Source organism: Rattus norvegicus, chromosome X, assembly GCF_021556685.1.
Source record: "Rattus norvegicus strain SHRSP/BbbUtx chromosome X, alternate assembly SHRSP_T2T, whole genome shotgun sequence".
Classification (NCBI taxonomy): Eukaryota; Metazoa; Chordata; class Mammalia; order Rodentia; family Muridae; genus Rattus; species Rattus norvegicus.
The window spans coordinates 40,262,677-40,279,026 of NC_141554.1; the positions used below are offsets into that span (position 1 = coordinate 40,262,677).

Genomic DNA, 16,350 nt, shown 5'->3' on the forward strand with positions numbered 1-16,350 from the left:
CAGGGGTTTCACTGTCATGGAGCTGTGAGGCTGGGAGGCAGAGGAACTGTTAGGATGGGCTGGAGACCAGAACTGAGGGAGCTGAGGCCTTTCAGTTTGTGTCAGTGTTAACCCCATCGATTCTGTTCCCTTGGCATACATACCTGTCCCAGGAGGTCACCATCCATGGCCATATGTATGGCTGCCTGGCTGATTAGCTTTGCTGGCTGGCGAGCCAAAGCTGGACCAAGACCGGAATGTGCTTGCAGTAAAAGAGCAAAGCCCTACTGGCCTCCCTCAGGGGAAGGCTGGGCAGACCTGGCGATCGTGAAAGAGTGTTCTGTCATAGTGTGGTATGCTCTTGAGTTTGGAAGCTCTTGTTTTATGGGTTTTCTATTTTGCAGTTGTGTGCCCCTCGGTCACCAGTTTGTTTTTCACAGCTGCATGTGAGCAAGGCAAAGATAACAGCATCTAAAAATAGCCCTGCGGCTGGAGATGCAGCTTGCTTTGACCCCACCATTCCAGGGCTGGGGTCTCCCTTCCCAGTTGCCTGGTGGGAGCCAAACTTGAACTGCCAGATAACCTGAGAGTGGAGCCACATAGGCTCCAGGCTGAGGTCAAGGCTGGGTGACTGGAGTGCTGGTCTGTGTAAAAAGGCAGGATATCTGCCGAGAGCCTCATCTGTTCCCGTGGGAGACCCAGAGCAACTTGGCTGCAGGATTGGAGGATGGGAACCTGGAAAGGGATCCCTTCCCTGCCCCCATCATGGACATTTGGGCTTTACATTCCCTCCGAGTAACACCCAGCACTATACGTGGGGCTTCCTACTCTGTGTTTCAGGAGCCAGCAGGCCACTCCCCCCACCTTAAAGGAGTTGGGCTTTGAATGCAGGGGGACCAACGGGTCCAGGCAACACTTAAATCACGCCAGCTTCTTAGTGTAGCCAGGGTACCACTCCTTTCTTTTCCAGAGGTAGTTGGCCTTTCTGAGGGTGGCTGCCTTTAGCTAATGGGGTAGGGGCCACATGAAATGGATTCAGGAAAGGGCTGAAGAATTTTCAGTAATGGCAGCAGATAATAGGAAGTCCAGCTCCTCTTCTAAGATTCCTAGATCTTGTGACCCCGTTGGACCTCTCCGATTATTTATTTTCAAAAGGCTCCATTTCTCCCATGTTCAGTTTTCTTTGGTGCAAGGATGACAGATTCTTGCTTTAAATAAAATGGACTCTGTATTCCCAATTTAGTTGAAGAATGGGAATTCTTTTGTAAGAATTCGCTGGTGATTGCTGAAAAATTTTAAATGTCTGTTTATGTACAGCAAAAGAAATAAATGAAAGAGCAAAGGTGTGAATGCGCAGCACTGTTTCTGGGTTGGAGGCTGAACCTCTCTGGGTGATTTCTCTCTTTTCTTTTAAAGTGAATGTTGATTTTGAAACTTTGCCTTTATTTTCTGTAGGTCATACCTGTAATCCTTGGGAAATATTAAGATATCAATCTTGATCTAGAGGATGAGACCAGACAACAGAACACCTGAGAAGTGCCTCCTTCTTGTCTCCTAGTAGAGTCTTGCAAATAACAACTGGTACTTCTTAAACACTGCTCTCATGTTTTAAGTCCCTGAAGCAACACACAGGATGAATGATGATTAAATGCTGCCCAGTGGCCCAGAGTGTGGGCAACCTTCTCTGGCTAGCTTAGAAGGGTAGAGGCTTAGATGTAGAAACTCAGAAGACCAAGAGTTAGAATTCAGATTTCTCAAGTTTATCCCATTGGTTTAGCTCAACCTGCAACAAATAAGACGTCAATGATCTCTTGGTCTTAGGTTGAAGGTCAGTTTCCTCTTGAAATCAAAACCCGAATTAGCAATGAACTAGGGACCTATAAAGAGCATATCATTCAAGGAAGGCAACATATGATCCCTAAGTCTCAGACAGATAACCCTGCATTCTTGTATAGATAAAGTCTAATCCGCTGTTGGGTTTGCTGTGATAGGCAGCCTAATCTCATCCATTCTTGTGGTTTTCCCATTCTTTGGAGACTTGGATTCCCTACTGGGTCCTCTGCCCAAGTGGGCAACAGAAGAAATTGAGATTGTGGAATATTGCCCTGAAGGAGTACTCCTCATCCAAGTCCATGGCTAGAACTCAATCACATGCCCTCATCTAAGTGCCAAGGGCCTAGTGCCATGTGCCCTCTGTATATGACTAATACATTCTCTTGCATTAAGGGATCTCCTCACCCCTCTACCTCTTCTTTAGAGTGTTGAGTTTGACTAAATTCAATGCAGATCCCCATCTTAAAATCGATGGCAATTCCCTTCTCCCCTTCCCACCTCAAAGAGATTTGGAAAGGTGTAGAAACATAAGGCTTTCTGAGGGACCATCTGGTTTAGCTTCTTTAGGCAAAGTCCTCATTATTAGTCCCATCTTCTAGATAACTTTTCCTGCATCATGCAGCTGCTTTAAAACAAGGCTGGAGTAAGAATCTAGATCCACATTTCTTGGCTCACACTCCTTTCACCATGCCATACTGACCCTGCCCTCTTAAGAGAGCAATTATATAGGATATAGTCTCTGAAGGCTGGCATCCTTTCCTAGTGTGTAGTCACTAAAAGAGCTATTTATATGATTTAAAATCCATGTACAATTCTTTCCAGTTCCTACAGTATAATCATTTACAGTCAGGCAAAGAATAACCAGGCATTAATAAATGCTCTACACATATGTTAGTTCAGTCAATCCTCACAATAATCTTAGAATCAGGAAATGTTATTACTTCCATTTACAGGTGAGGAAATGGAGGCATAAAAAATTGAGTGACTTGCCAGAGGTTTCGTGGTTAATAAGTGACAGACTGGAAGCTTGATTCTGAGCAGGACAGCTCTGGCTTATTTTACTTTGTGTCTTCTCTGATCTCTTGGATTTCTTGTCCACTCCTTTCTGGGGTTATATAATTGGCATAGACCATGACACTCAAGATTTAACATTCCTTGTCTCATCTTTTAGTGAGTGACCTTGAATGTGGATGGCAGGGAGTCGTTTGTAAACTTGCTGAACTGGGGCTTTGGGCTCCAAACCTATGAAATTAATACTAAGTATTGAGCTACTCAGTTATTGAAGAAGCCCAACCCCAAACCTCCAGCTCTAGTAGCCTCATGAAGCCTGTCTCCTATCTCCCTCCTTCTCTCTCTCCCTCCCTCCTCCCCTCCCTCTCTCCTTCCTCCCCCCTCTCTCCCTTCTTTGCTTTCCCCAGTTCTCATCATCATTGTGTAGGTAGTAACTTGTGAAAGAACTCAAAGTGTGTTTATTTGTGAGAAGTACCATTGAATGAGAAAAGACTGTTGTGGTGTTGGAAGGTAATGAGTGGCCATGGCGGGGTGAGTACTTGACCATGAGATTCCTACTATTTGGAATTCTGTTTTCTATTGTTGCGTGAGAAAGCACCCCAAGCCTTACTGGTTTACACAATAGTTGTTCTTCTGTTGTTGAATTCTGTAGTCCGGGATGAACCTAGCTAGCTTTCCTGGCTAGGCTTTCCTATGGTAGACCAGATGCCAGGTCGCCTGAGGACCAGATTCACATGAGATTTGCCCAGGTGACTGTGCTTCTGTCCCTTTTACTATGCATTTTTAGGGATTCTCCCTCTCTACTTGATTCTCCTGCAGGGTAGCTGGGTGACTTTCCTGACAGCTCAGGGTCCCTGAAAACGTAGTAGCAGAAGCTGTCCAGCCATCTGATTAAGCACAAGGCTAGTTTTGATATCAGAAAGAAGCAAGCCCCAGGTCCAGGAGAAGGAATTAATTGAGATCATAAATACCAGGGACATGGAAACAGTTTGCCACAGGGGAGAAACCTCTGGATTTAGAAACTCAAGGCTTCCCAAAGGTCTCAGGAAGAGTTTACTGTATACTGCAAAATATGTAAAATAAAATCCAATCGTTCTACTCCACGAAGCAAGACTATTATACATGCTTGGTTCTTTCTCCATTCCCAAACTAATGAACCATTTATACCCTAAAGAAGCACAGCAGCCTGAAGTCAGGAAGTGAAGTGTGTGACTTCTGCTCTCTTGCCTCCTCTCTTGCAGTGTCTCAAAGGTATCCATCTTAAAAGACACAGCAGGAGCCTAGAGAGGTGGCTTGGAGGTCCAGAACACTGGCTGCTCATGTAGAGGACTTAAGTTCAGTTCCCAGAACTCATATATAGAAAGACTCATAACCAACTGTAACTCCAGCTCCAGAGGACCCAATGCCCTCTTCTGTGTTAATTTCCATATACAGCAAGAAGAAGCTTCTTTGATGAAGGCTGAGTGATGCTCTAAACTGTAGGTATAGCAATATCTCATTAGGAGTCATTTTATTGCTATGTTCCTTTAGCACAGTAGTAGTTGTAGGTGTTCTCCTAGTCCCATCGCCTATCTTGTCCCAAGTTATTGACCACTTTCGCTGTGAAAGAGAACAGTGCCAACTTTCCAGCAAATTAAAGTTTTAGAAAGCTGGGAATGTACCAGTTGAATGAAAAGGTAGGACTATTTCTGGTCTTTCAGAGCAAACCATGAATTGTGGGGGAATTTAGCATGCACGTTGGAAGTCCTTGATACCTCAGGGGATAGTAGAGCTGCTTTCATAGTTTAACTCATGTGGTCCAATTCAAATTATTTCCCCCAGATTCTAGTATCACTACAGTAAAGTGGAGGTGCAAAGCCTACCATCCAAGTTCCCTCTCTTTGTCAAGACTCATACCCCAGTCACTCATTCACCAGGTTTGGATACAGGTAGCTGATGGGTCACAGCTGAGTCCTTTTCTAAGAATTTGCCTGTGCTGAAGAAAGTCACCTCAGTCAAGCCCATGCCCTTTTCCAGATGATGACTGCTCAGTACAAATCTATAGAGGCCTGGTCACTTTGCCTCTGTTTGGGACAACTCTCAGAACCATCCCACTTCCAAATACTTTCTTGCTTCCTGGAACACTGGTTCAAGATTTTGTTATGACTGTATCACAGCTCAATTTCTTTTTGTGTTCAGTCCTGTTCAATTTAGTTTCTTTACAGGTATTGACCCAGACAGCATTTCCTAGCAAATTTCCCTCATACTATTGTCAAATCAGGGAACTTACGATAGTCTGTTAGCTAAACTATTGCCTGACCAAGGTTGGGCCACTGTGGGCATGTATAGAAGCAAAGCATGTGGCTTGACACTTCACCAAATGCCTCCATGTAGGGATGGATGACTGACACTTGGGTGACAACATGAGAAGATGAGCAAAGGTTAAGTTTGGTGCCTCAAGGATTTTCTTCCTAATTACTCTGTGCCTTACAACTTCCCCCAAAGTTGTGTTGTTGGTGGTGTTGGTGTTGGTGGTGGTGTTGGTGGTGGTGGTGTTGGTGGTGGTGGTGGTGGTAGTGGGGTGTGTGTGTGTGTGTATGTGCACACATGCACATGCATCTGTGCGTGCATGCATGCACATGCACTTAAGGAATGGATGATTCATGACATTGATTGTATGATTAACAATTGTGCCTAAGCACTTTCCCACCTGATTATTTCTTCCTTTGGGCATGGCACTGGCAATCAAAATTTATCTTTCAAATTAAGGCTATAATTATATTTTGATAAAGATCTATCAATTCAATGAGAATGAAATTTTGAGGGTTGCCAGGATACAGATGACTCTGGGTTATAGAGAAGGGTTTGCACGCAGAATACTAATCGGTGGTTTGGCACTCTTATCTAGACCTTTCCAATAGCATCTGATAATGCAGGCCCATCAAGTACTATTTCTCTGCTATTACTCTAGGAGGGTAAAAGTGATGAAAAGATATGAGCAGGGTTTTATGAATGAAAAGATGATTCATCAGATGTCTCTTGGTCTGCCTCACTGATGTTAAAAAATACAGAAATAATTAAATGACATTACTTCAAAATCTAGGAGGCAAAAGGTTACTCTTATTTTCTTGCCTCTCCCTGTATTGTAAATAAAAGATAGATGGCTTTGATTTTCATTGGGAATAGGGACCCATGTTTGTATTGGGATTGACTCCCAGAAAACTAGAGACAGTGGACATTTTCTGATGTTACATGATAACTTTCTTTTTCATTGTATTATCTGATTATTACTGAACAAGTAATCTGTCTGATAATCAACCAACAAATATTAGGGTCCTCAAGTTGCACTTGAGGGACCTGAGTTTAAAATGGATGACAGTGTATGAAAATAATAGATGATAATGCAGTATTGTATTTCTCAGCATAACATTATTAAAGGAGAAGATGATAATGTGGTTTGAGTCATATACAAGTTTTATATACTGCATGAAATTTGCTATACACATCAGAAAGCATGATGCATTTGGATCACTCCAAAGTCTTAGTACTCCATTTTAGCCAGTCTCTCACTGCCTTTGCCAACCCATTATTGAGACTTTTGTCACATAGATTAGATTTTCCTCTTCAAAGTTTCCTAAGTTGAATCACTAGAATAATTTTAAGAAAAGATCTGGCATCTTTGATTCATGATAGTATTTTTGAAATTAACCCACATTGCAGTATAGAGCAGTAATTTGGTTTTTGGTTACGAAGCAAGATGTAAGATGTAAGATGATAACACACTTGTGCCAGGTCTAGTGGCCAGTCTTATAGTCCCAGCACTAGAGAAGCTAAAGCAAAATGGCAAAGAGTTTGTGGTCAGTCTTGACTATGTAGAAAGTACCAGGCCATCTTAGGCAACAGGTAAAACCTTGTCTCAATGTCTTCCTCATCCATTGACCCCTGCCAAATATATGAACATCTCAGTTTGTTTTTTCTTTCAATTGTGGTGTTTCAAGTTTTAGGCTATCTATAAAATTCATAAGAATATTCTTGCATGAGTCTATTTTATTGATTTCTAATTTTTCTTGCGTCAGTACCTACGAGTGAAATCACTTCGTACCTGTAAGGTTAAAAATAAGAGGCACGATTGACAAATTTTTTACTGCTTTGCTACATCCTGAACCCTAATAATCTCTTGATGAGCAGAAAACTGTCATCTGACCAAGTCCAATTCACAAGTATTTTATTTTATGGCTAGATCCTATTAACCCCTGTCAGAAAAATCTGCTTCTTTAAGTTTACACAAGCTTTCTTAGGCATTTTTTTTCCTAGAGATTTTATGGTTCCAGCTTTTATGCTTTGATCTATTGTCCTCTAATTCTTGTATATGAAGTGAGTGGTGGTGGATGTTAAAATTTATTTTTCCCTTATAGCTCTGTTCATTTGTTCTAAAACCACTTGCTTAGACAAATTCTTTCCTCCGTTAAGTCAACTTACTGCCTTTTCCCACAGTTCGCCTAACTACACATGACTCTACATCTGGACTCTCAGTTGAGCTCTATGTCTACTCTTCACCAGAACCAAATTGCCTCAACTTGTGAAGATTTATAATAAGTCTCGAAAACAAATGGTATAGATGCATCCATTTCATTTTCTTGCAAAATTATTTTAGTTATTCTATAACCTATGATTTTCCATAAACCTTTTAGAGTCACCTTGTCCACTTCTTTAAAAAAAAATACATAAAAACATGCTGGCACAAGATGCACAAGCTCAAGCTAGACAAAATTCGGTCGAGGAGGAGGAGAGGCAGACAACAAAGTTCCACTGCCAGCTGAGGAGCTACTTGCAATTAATAGCTGTTTGGAGAGGGACACTGAATTTATTTAAGGGTATAGCCCCTGGTAGGTCAACTATGCTTCAGGGTAGACTTTACACCCAAAAATATTTGCGTAGTACAAATTACACTTGAATTTTTTTTTTATTTTTATTTTTTTTTTATTAACTTGAGTATTTCTTATATACATTTCGAGTGTTATTCCCTTTCCCAGTTTCCGGGCAAACATCCCCCTCCCCCCTCCCCTTCCTTATGGGTGTTCCCCTCCCAACCCTCCCCCCATTGCCGCCCTCCCCCCATAGACTAGTTCACTGTGGGTTCAGTCTTAGCAGGACCCAGGGCTTCCCCTTCCACTGGTGCTCTTACTAGGATATTCATTGCTACCTATGGGGTCAGAGTCCAGGGTCAGTCCATGTATAGTCTTTAGGTAGTGGCTTAGTCCCTGGAAGCTCTGGTTGCTTGGCATTGTTGTACTTTTGGGGTCTCGAGCCCCTTCAAGCTCTTCCAGTTCTTTCTCTGATTCCTTCAATAGGGGACCTATTCTCAGTTCAGTGGTTTGCTGCTGGCATTCGCCTCTATATTTGCTGTATTCTGGCTGTGTCTCTCAGGAGCGATCTACATCCGGCTCCTGTCGGTCTGCACTTCTTTGCTTCATCCATCTTGTCTAATTGGGTGGCTGTATATGTATGGGCCACATGTGGGGCAGGCTCTGAATGGGTGTTCCTTCAGTCTCTGTTTTAATCTTTGCCTCTCCCTTCCCTGCCAAGGGTATTCTTTTTCCTCATTTAAAGAAGGAGTGAAGCATTCACATTTTGATCATCCGTCTTGAGTTTCATTTGTTCTAGGGATCTAGGGTAATTCAAGCATTTGGGCTAATAGCCACTTATCAATGAGTGCATACCATGTATGTCTTTCTGTGATTGGGTTAGCTCACTCAGGATGATATTTTCCAGTTCCAACCATTTGCCTACGAATTTCATAAACTCGTTGTTTTTGATAGCTGAGTAATATTCCATTGTGTAGATGTACCACATTTTCTGTATCCATTCCTCTGTTGAAGGGCATCTGGGTTCTTTCCAGCTTCTGGCTATTATAAATAAGGCTGCAATGAACATAGTGGAGCACGTGTCTCTTTTATATGTTGAGGCATCTTTTGGGTATATGCCCAAGAGAGGTATAGCTGCATCCTCAGGCAGTTCAATGTCCAATTTTCTGAGGAACCTCCAGACTGATTTCCAGAATGGTTTTACCAGTCTGCAATCCCACCAACAATGGAGGAGTGTTCCTCTTTCTCCACATCCTCGCCAGCATCTGCTGTCACCTGAGTTTTTGATCTTAGCCAATCGCACTGGTGTGAGGTGAAATCTCAGGGTTGTTTTGATTTGCATTTCCCTACAGATTCAATGCAATCCCCATCAAAATACCAATCCAATTCTTCAAAGAGTTAGACAGAACAATTTGCAAATTCATCTGGAATAACAAAAAACCCAGGATAGCTAAAGCAATCCTCAACAATAAAAGGACTTCAGGGGGAATCACTATCCCTGAACTCAAGCAGTATTACAGAGCAATAGTGATAAAAACTGCATGGTATTGGTACAGAGACAGACAGATAGACCAATGGAATAGAATTGAAGACCCAGAAATGAACCCACACACCTATGGTCACTTGATTTTTGACAAAGGAGCCAAAACCATCCAATGGAAAAAAGATAGCATTTTCAGCAAATGGTGCTGGTTCAACTGGAGGGCAACATGTAGAAGAATGCAGATCGATCCATCCTTATCACCCTGTACAAAGCTTAAGTCCAAGTGGATCAAGGACCTCCACATCAAACCAGACACACTCAAACTAATAGAAGAAAAACTAGGGAAGCATCTGGAACACATGGGCACTGGAAAAAATTTCCTGAACAAAACACCAATGGCTTATGCTCTAAGATCAAGAATCGACAAATGGGATCTCATAAAACTGCAAAGCTTCTGTAAGGCAAAGGACACTGTGGTTAGGACAAAACGGCAACCAACAGATTGGGAAAAGATCTTTACCAATCCTACAACAGATAGAGGCCTTATTTCCAAAATATACAAAGAACTCAAGAAGTTAGACCGCAGGGAAACAAATAACCCTATTAAAAAATGGGGTTCAGAGCTAAACAAAGAATTCACAGCTGAGGAATGCCGAATGGCTGAGAAACACCTAAAGAAATGTTCAACATCTTTAGTCATACACTTGAATTTTTTAAAGAGTGGGGTGAATAGGTAGATTGGGGCATCTGAGAGCAGTTGGGGGATGGTGAGTATGAAATTCTCAAAGAATTAATTTAAAAAATATATCTTAAAAAAGCCATGATGGATTTTTTGACTGGCAATGTTCTGGGTCACTTAAATCCATTGAATTTTGGATACATGAATATCTATAACAGTGTTATCCTTTATCTTTTCAATACCCGAAAAGGGTATGTCCTTTATTATAGAGTTCTCTAATTTATCTTATCAATGATGGTAGTTTTTAGTTTAGAAAACTTATACCCATTTTGGAAGATTTATCTCTATACATTTGATTATTCTGCCACTATAAATTATATTCTCCTTCATGTCGTTCTCTAATTTTTATTCATTCTCTCTCTCTCTCTCTCTCTCTCTCTCTCTCTCTCTCTCTCTCTCTCTCTCTCTCTCTCTTTCTGGGGGTGGACCACATCTAGAGCATACTGGCCTTGAATTCACAGGGATTTCCCTGCCTTTACTTTCAAGTGCTAAGATTATAGGTGTGCATCATCACTACGCCTAGCTATTTAATTCTCATATTATTGATCTCGTGTCTCATACAAGGTGATACATTTCTGAATTCACCTTTTAATTGTAGGTAGCACTGCTCTGTAGATTTTGTAGGTATTTTTCTTACAGTGTCTGAATAATAATGTCTTTTCTATTTTTGCTTCATGTTTTTTATACTGCTGAGAGTAGATATTTTCAATTCTTCTCCAGCTTAGAAAAAAGCACTCAGTGCTTTACCATCAAGTATAATATATTAACTGCAGTAATTTCAGAGATGACCTTCAGCAGGATTTGATATTAAAGTTATAGAGGTTGTTTTCTATTTTTGTTGGGAAGCATTTATTCCTCTTCTAGTCACTAAAAGAATTACCATGAGTTGATATCATTGACTCCTTAAATATTTGGATGCTGTTTCTTGTGTCCTGCCATCTGGACTTAGAATTTTCTTTACAGAAAGACTTTTGATCAATAATCCGATCTCTTTATAAAATATAGGACTATTTATATTTTCTATTTCTCCCGTGTCCTTGCTAAGTTCTGACAGGATTCTCATAAAAGTTATTGAATGCATTAGTGCTATAGATCAGTGTATACACAGACCAAAGGTATGACCTGAAGTGGAGCAGTGCTGAGAGGAGACTTGATAAATAAGGAAGGGAGTCCTGGGGGAAAGAATAAATTAAGAAAAGGCTTGCAAGTGGTTTCTTCTGCCCAACTGGTTGTGATGGAAATGATTTAGAGTGATGGACTGATTGAAAGGAAAGAGTAAATTAAAACTATTTTTTTCCAGCAGTGGTGAAGGTAAACACTGCCTGAAAGAAGTCTGAGAAAGATTGGCACTAAAACAGAATGGAACTTCAACTTTTCTATTCTATTCAGAGGCTTCAAGGCCTCTGAACATTTATTTCTCTGTAGACAACATGGCCTTATGTACCTAGTATGTACTTCCGACGCATGGTTATTATCGTCTCTGTTTTATATCCATTGACTGACCTAGATTTCAAGTTTTTCCAGGGGAAGATCCCAAAATTTATTCATACTGAAGTTCAGTGCTAAGCATGTGCTAGACAGTTAATAGTGCATGAATGAAAGGCAGCTGAAAATTTGATTAAACAAATACATGAATGAACGATGAGCAGTCAGAATGAAAAAAAAAGGTATGGATTAAACTAGGCAACACTAGAGTAGGTAACATATATACAAATAAGAACGTTTTAAGACAACAATTCTATTTCTTCCATGGTATAAGCCTGAAATCCTCAGCCTCTAAGCATACTGGAAAAGAGAGCGCCAAGGCTCCTGGGAGGTTTTGAATGGTGAAGCCCAGAAGCGGTGTACATCTCTGCTGTTTAAAGGCATCATCTAACACACAGTGCTGAATCCAGCTGAGGCCACAAAGCCATCAACCTACAGGCATCTAGTAAGAACTAAGAACAGCTAGAGAGGAGTAAAGGGAGCACCCACCCCCAAACTGTTACTGCTCAGTCTGGGAGAAACGTAAGCCTTGAAGACCTTAGAGGTGTCACAGATGACTTTGTTCACCCCTACCCCTGCTACTGGTCTCTTTGCCACTTGACCTCTTTGGCCTGCCTTTCAGACCTTGCTATGTATTCCTCTGAGGCTCACTTCTTGCTAATGAACTCTTAGAAGCCATCTTCTCCAGAAGAAACTGAGAGCAGAACAGAGCACTAATAGACTCTGCCAGCAGTTCCCTGCTAGCTCCAGCCAGAAGCACAAATGAAGAGAGGCACAATGTGGGTCAGGGCAGGGAGTTTTGATGATGAACCTCCCAGGAGTCAGTAAAGCAGCCCTGCTCTGGGAGGCAGCTGCACTAAGCTCCTGCCAGCTGCTGAAAGATAGCTCCACAGTCTCTATGATCTGGAGTCTCTTGTTCCGGATCAAAGTGGCTGCCTCTGCAGGGCCCACAACTGCACAGTGAGAGCTCACTGGCCTCAGAAAATGCTGCTGGGTATCTCATGTATATCCCAGGGTGTCAAAGCAAGCACAGAAGCCAGCCTATAGGTACACTCGGGAGTTTAGAGCAGGGTAAGGAGTAGAGATAATGAAGGCCAAGCTTGTGGGATGAAGCTGGAAACACAGTGAGTTCTCAGAGGTGTTAGTGGTGATGACCATGGAACTGGACAAAATGGTACCTCTCGTTGTTTTTAAGTTTAGGGAGACAATAGAGAAAGCCTATTTTTTCTCTTGGAGGCTGTCTCCCCCAACAAGGACTTGGCTAGTCTAGTCTTCTAGCTCCGTAGCATCAGTCAGCGATTAGGTTTGGGATTTCAGTTAAAGACAGGTGTGGTCACACACACCTGTAATCTCAGCACTCGTGAGAGTAGAGCAGGAGGTTGGAGAGGCCTGTGTCATCCCAGACCATAACACAAGTTCAAGGCTAGCATGGGGAACTTAGGATATTTGCCAACCCCTCCTCCAAATAAACAAACCAAAAGCTCCCACATCCTAAAGGTACAGTTAGACTGAAATCAAGAATAGAAATAAAGTGACCAAATTTTCAGAAAATTTGCCAAGCGGGAAATGAGAATTGAACGGGCTAGAGGGAGTAGTGAGAAGAAAAATAAAGGGAGAGATTTAGCACTGTGAAGTGAGAGGAGAACTCTTTTTCTAATGCCTCTCCAAACCATATTCTTGAAGTATAGTTTTGCTGCTCTTCAAAGCGTGATCCTACTTAGAGGCTATGGCCTGTCAGATCTCTTAGATTAGAGTTCTCTTACATCTAATTCTCCCCCAGCTCAGCCCTTCTCTAGGTCAGACACCTGCTCAAGTGTCACCTTATTGTACACCTACCTCAATTGAGTTCTTCAGAAGTAGCCCTTCAAGACAATTCCTCAAAATTTGAGTGGTAAACCCAGGAGAGCAAAGTAAGAGACAGGCGAAGTGAGGCAGAGGGAAAAGGGATCTGATAGGGAGGCATGCTATCCAGCAGTCACCACATGGGCAACTGGTGTTCAGGCCTACCAAAGATCTTAGGGGACAGTGTAGCATGTGCTTCAGAGTTAGTCATAATTTCTGAGGACATTGCTATCTGCTGGAAGAGATATCTGCAGGGGCAATATCTAGTTTACCCTGCTTATAGGCCAAGCATCCTTCCATTGCCAGAGCAGCGATAAAATCACTTTCAGGTAGAACATTTCACAGAGTTGCAGAAGGCTTTGGAGCAGTGAAGTCAATGCGGAGGGGGTGTCAGCAAGATGCTGAGCGTATGCTCTGCTGCCCTCTCCAAAATAGCAGCCCTGTCACCCTTGCTCCTCTCGTCCCACTCTCCACTCCCTCACAGAACTTCTAACACTTTATACAACATCTGTATGTTTGTCACCATCTGTCTCTTGTGCTATACACAAAGCTCCAGGGAGAGAGAGCCTCATGTAGCCTTCAGTGCCTCGGACAGGGTGGTGACTGTTTAGGAAGGACTGCATATACAAGTGAATATGCAGAGAAAGATGGGGGTGTGTTGCCATCACTGCTAGCCTAAGCATGTGTAGCTGTAGGAGAACAGGACATAAATAAGTTGCAGGGACAAAGATAAGTGTGGCACAAAGAGAGGGCATGGCTGCTGCTTGAACGTGAGTAGATAAAGAGAATACAGGTCACTGCCATTTCTTGGTCTAATTTTTCTGGGGACTCAGGGATTTTGTTTTTTGCTGTGAACATAATAGCTATTACTTTTGCTCCATCTACCAAATGGACGCAGCAACAACACAGCAGGAGTGTCTTCACAGATTGGGAAATGTGATAGCAAAGCCAACGACTGGAAGGCAAGAAATGTGCAAAGGACAGGGAAAGGAAGGGGAAAAAGAAGGAAGCAAGAAGCCAAGGGAAGGCCTCGCAGACTCTAAGAACTGAATATGCCACTGAAATGTTTTTTTTTTTTTTGAAATGAGCTTTTGGGGCTTGAGCAACTAAATAGATCTGACCCAGAGCTTTACTTGTAAATCATTACGGCTCTGTTGATTCAGGCCTTGAGGTGTGTGCTCTAGGCCACTGGTTTGAATTTACCCAAAAGGAAGGAAGTTCTGAAGTTCAGGAAGTCCCTAAACAGGCAGCTTCCTTAGACCACCTCAGTGGTTCCTACTATTGGCTGCAGCTGGTTCTCAACCCGTGGTTCACCACCCCCACGGGGTCGCATATCAGATATCCTGTATATCAGCTGTTTACAAGAGTATTACTAACAGTAGCAAAACTGAAGTTATGAAGTACAACAGAAATAATTTTACGGTTTGGGGCTCTCCACAACATGACGAACTATATGAAAGGGTCCCAGCATTCAGAAAGTTGAGAACCACTGGTTTGTGGGTTTTCAGAAAATCTCACCACAAAGGACACTGGCATTGATAGATGGGCTTCAGCCTGTAGCCACTGTGTGTCAAGACTTAAGAGGAAACTATGGTAAGATGACACAATAGTGAGGGATTGGGAACCTGGACACTTCTGTGTGCCACTTGTTGCAGGTGACTTTTGTTCTGTAAAGAACAGACCTTTCTCAGAATGAACAAAAGGAAAGTAGATGTTCTACTCACCAAATCTACTGGCTTAACAGTCTTGAAAAGAAAGCTTAAAAATCCAGAAATATATCAAAATGCATTCTTTTTTTTTTTTTTTTTTTTTATTTATTTTTTTTTTTTATTAACTTGAGTATTTCTTATATACATTTCGAGTGTTATTCCCTTTCCCGGTTTCCGGGCAAACATCCCCCTCCCCCCTCCCCTTCCTTATGGGTGTTCCCCTCCCAACCCTCCCACCATTGCCGCCCTCCCCCCATAGACTAGTTCACTGGGGGTTCAGTCTTAGCAGGACCCAGGACTTCCCCTTCCATTGGTGCTCTTACTAGGATATTCATTAAAATGCATTCTTAAATAAATGAAATTTCCAAGTTATATTAGGTCCCAGATGCCTTCTTGCCAATCCCCTTCTCTTCAGGTAAACATCCTTGTGCTGATACTTAATTCCCTGAAAAACTAGCAGGGGAAGTCTCCCCAACAGTCTGTCTCATGCCTACACAAGATTAAATTGTCGTCTTAAATACAATCCACTGGTAACAGTACGAAACAGCCAGATAGAGAGACGGTGTACAGTTTGTATGAATGTTGAAATAATGATTCTCATTTCTTAACTGGGTTTACTACATTATATAGCTGCTTTTACAAGGCAAAAATAACACTGGAAATTCTATCACAAATGCTTTTTGCTTAGGTTGATCTGTTGTTAGAACAAGTAAAATGATCCTACAGGTGTCTTGGACCATTGTATGACCTTAAAACTGAGCTCTGGGTTGATATTACTGACTCCTTTGATTTGGTTTGCAGGTTGTCGTCTGTATATATCTTGTTTGTTTATCTATTTATTTATTTACCATGTGTGTGAACATTCCACTACATACATGTGTAAGTCAGAGGGAAACTTCTGACTATAGGTTCTTCCTCCATTTGGGTCCTGAGGACTGAACTCAGGTCATCTATCTTGGTGGCAAGCATTTTTGCTTGTCGAGCCACATTGCCTTTATTTCTAACCTTTATTCCTAATGCTACATGGGCCAGAGGCTCCAAAACCAAATAATCAAAAAAGTAATCTCTTCCTCTTCGGGTCTAATTGTAATCCATTCCTTTAACAATTCCAGTATTTTCCCACATTGGCCTGGCTTTGATATCTCTGAGTCAGAGAAGCTCTGCAGAGAAAGTTGGTATCCAGAGCTAGAAAGTATTGAACCAACACAAGTGGATGTGGTTTGGGCATTTTGCTCTGGGAATTCTGGGTAAGCAGTTCAACATAGACCATATACACTCCCATGTTCCCATGTAGGTCCTCTTCAGGGATTCCAGGGCCTATGCATTGGCCCATAAGATAAAATGAGTTCAGTATTTGACTGACTAGGTCAGCTTTCATTTGTAGTGTAAGGGGCTGACTTGAACAAATATATGTTATAACAGAGT

General features: G+C 42.0%; 1 protein-coding gene across 3 annotated transcripts in view; it reads left to right on the forward strand.

Annotated features, from left to right (window-relative positions):
* Nhs (NHS actin remodeling regulator) overlaps nucleotides 1-16,350 on the forward strand; it is a 339,688-nt gene that overhangs the window by 254,200 nt on the left and 69,138 nt on the right. The window lies entirely within an intron of this gene.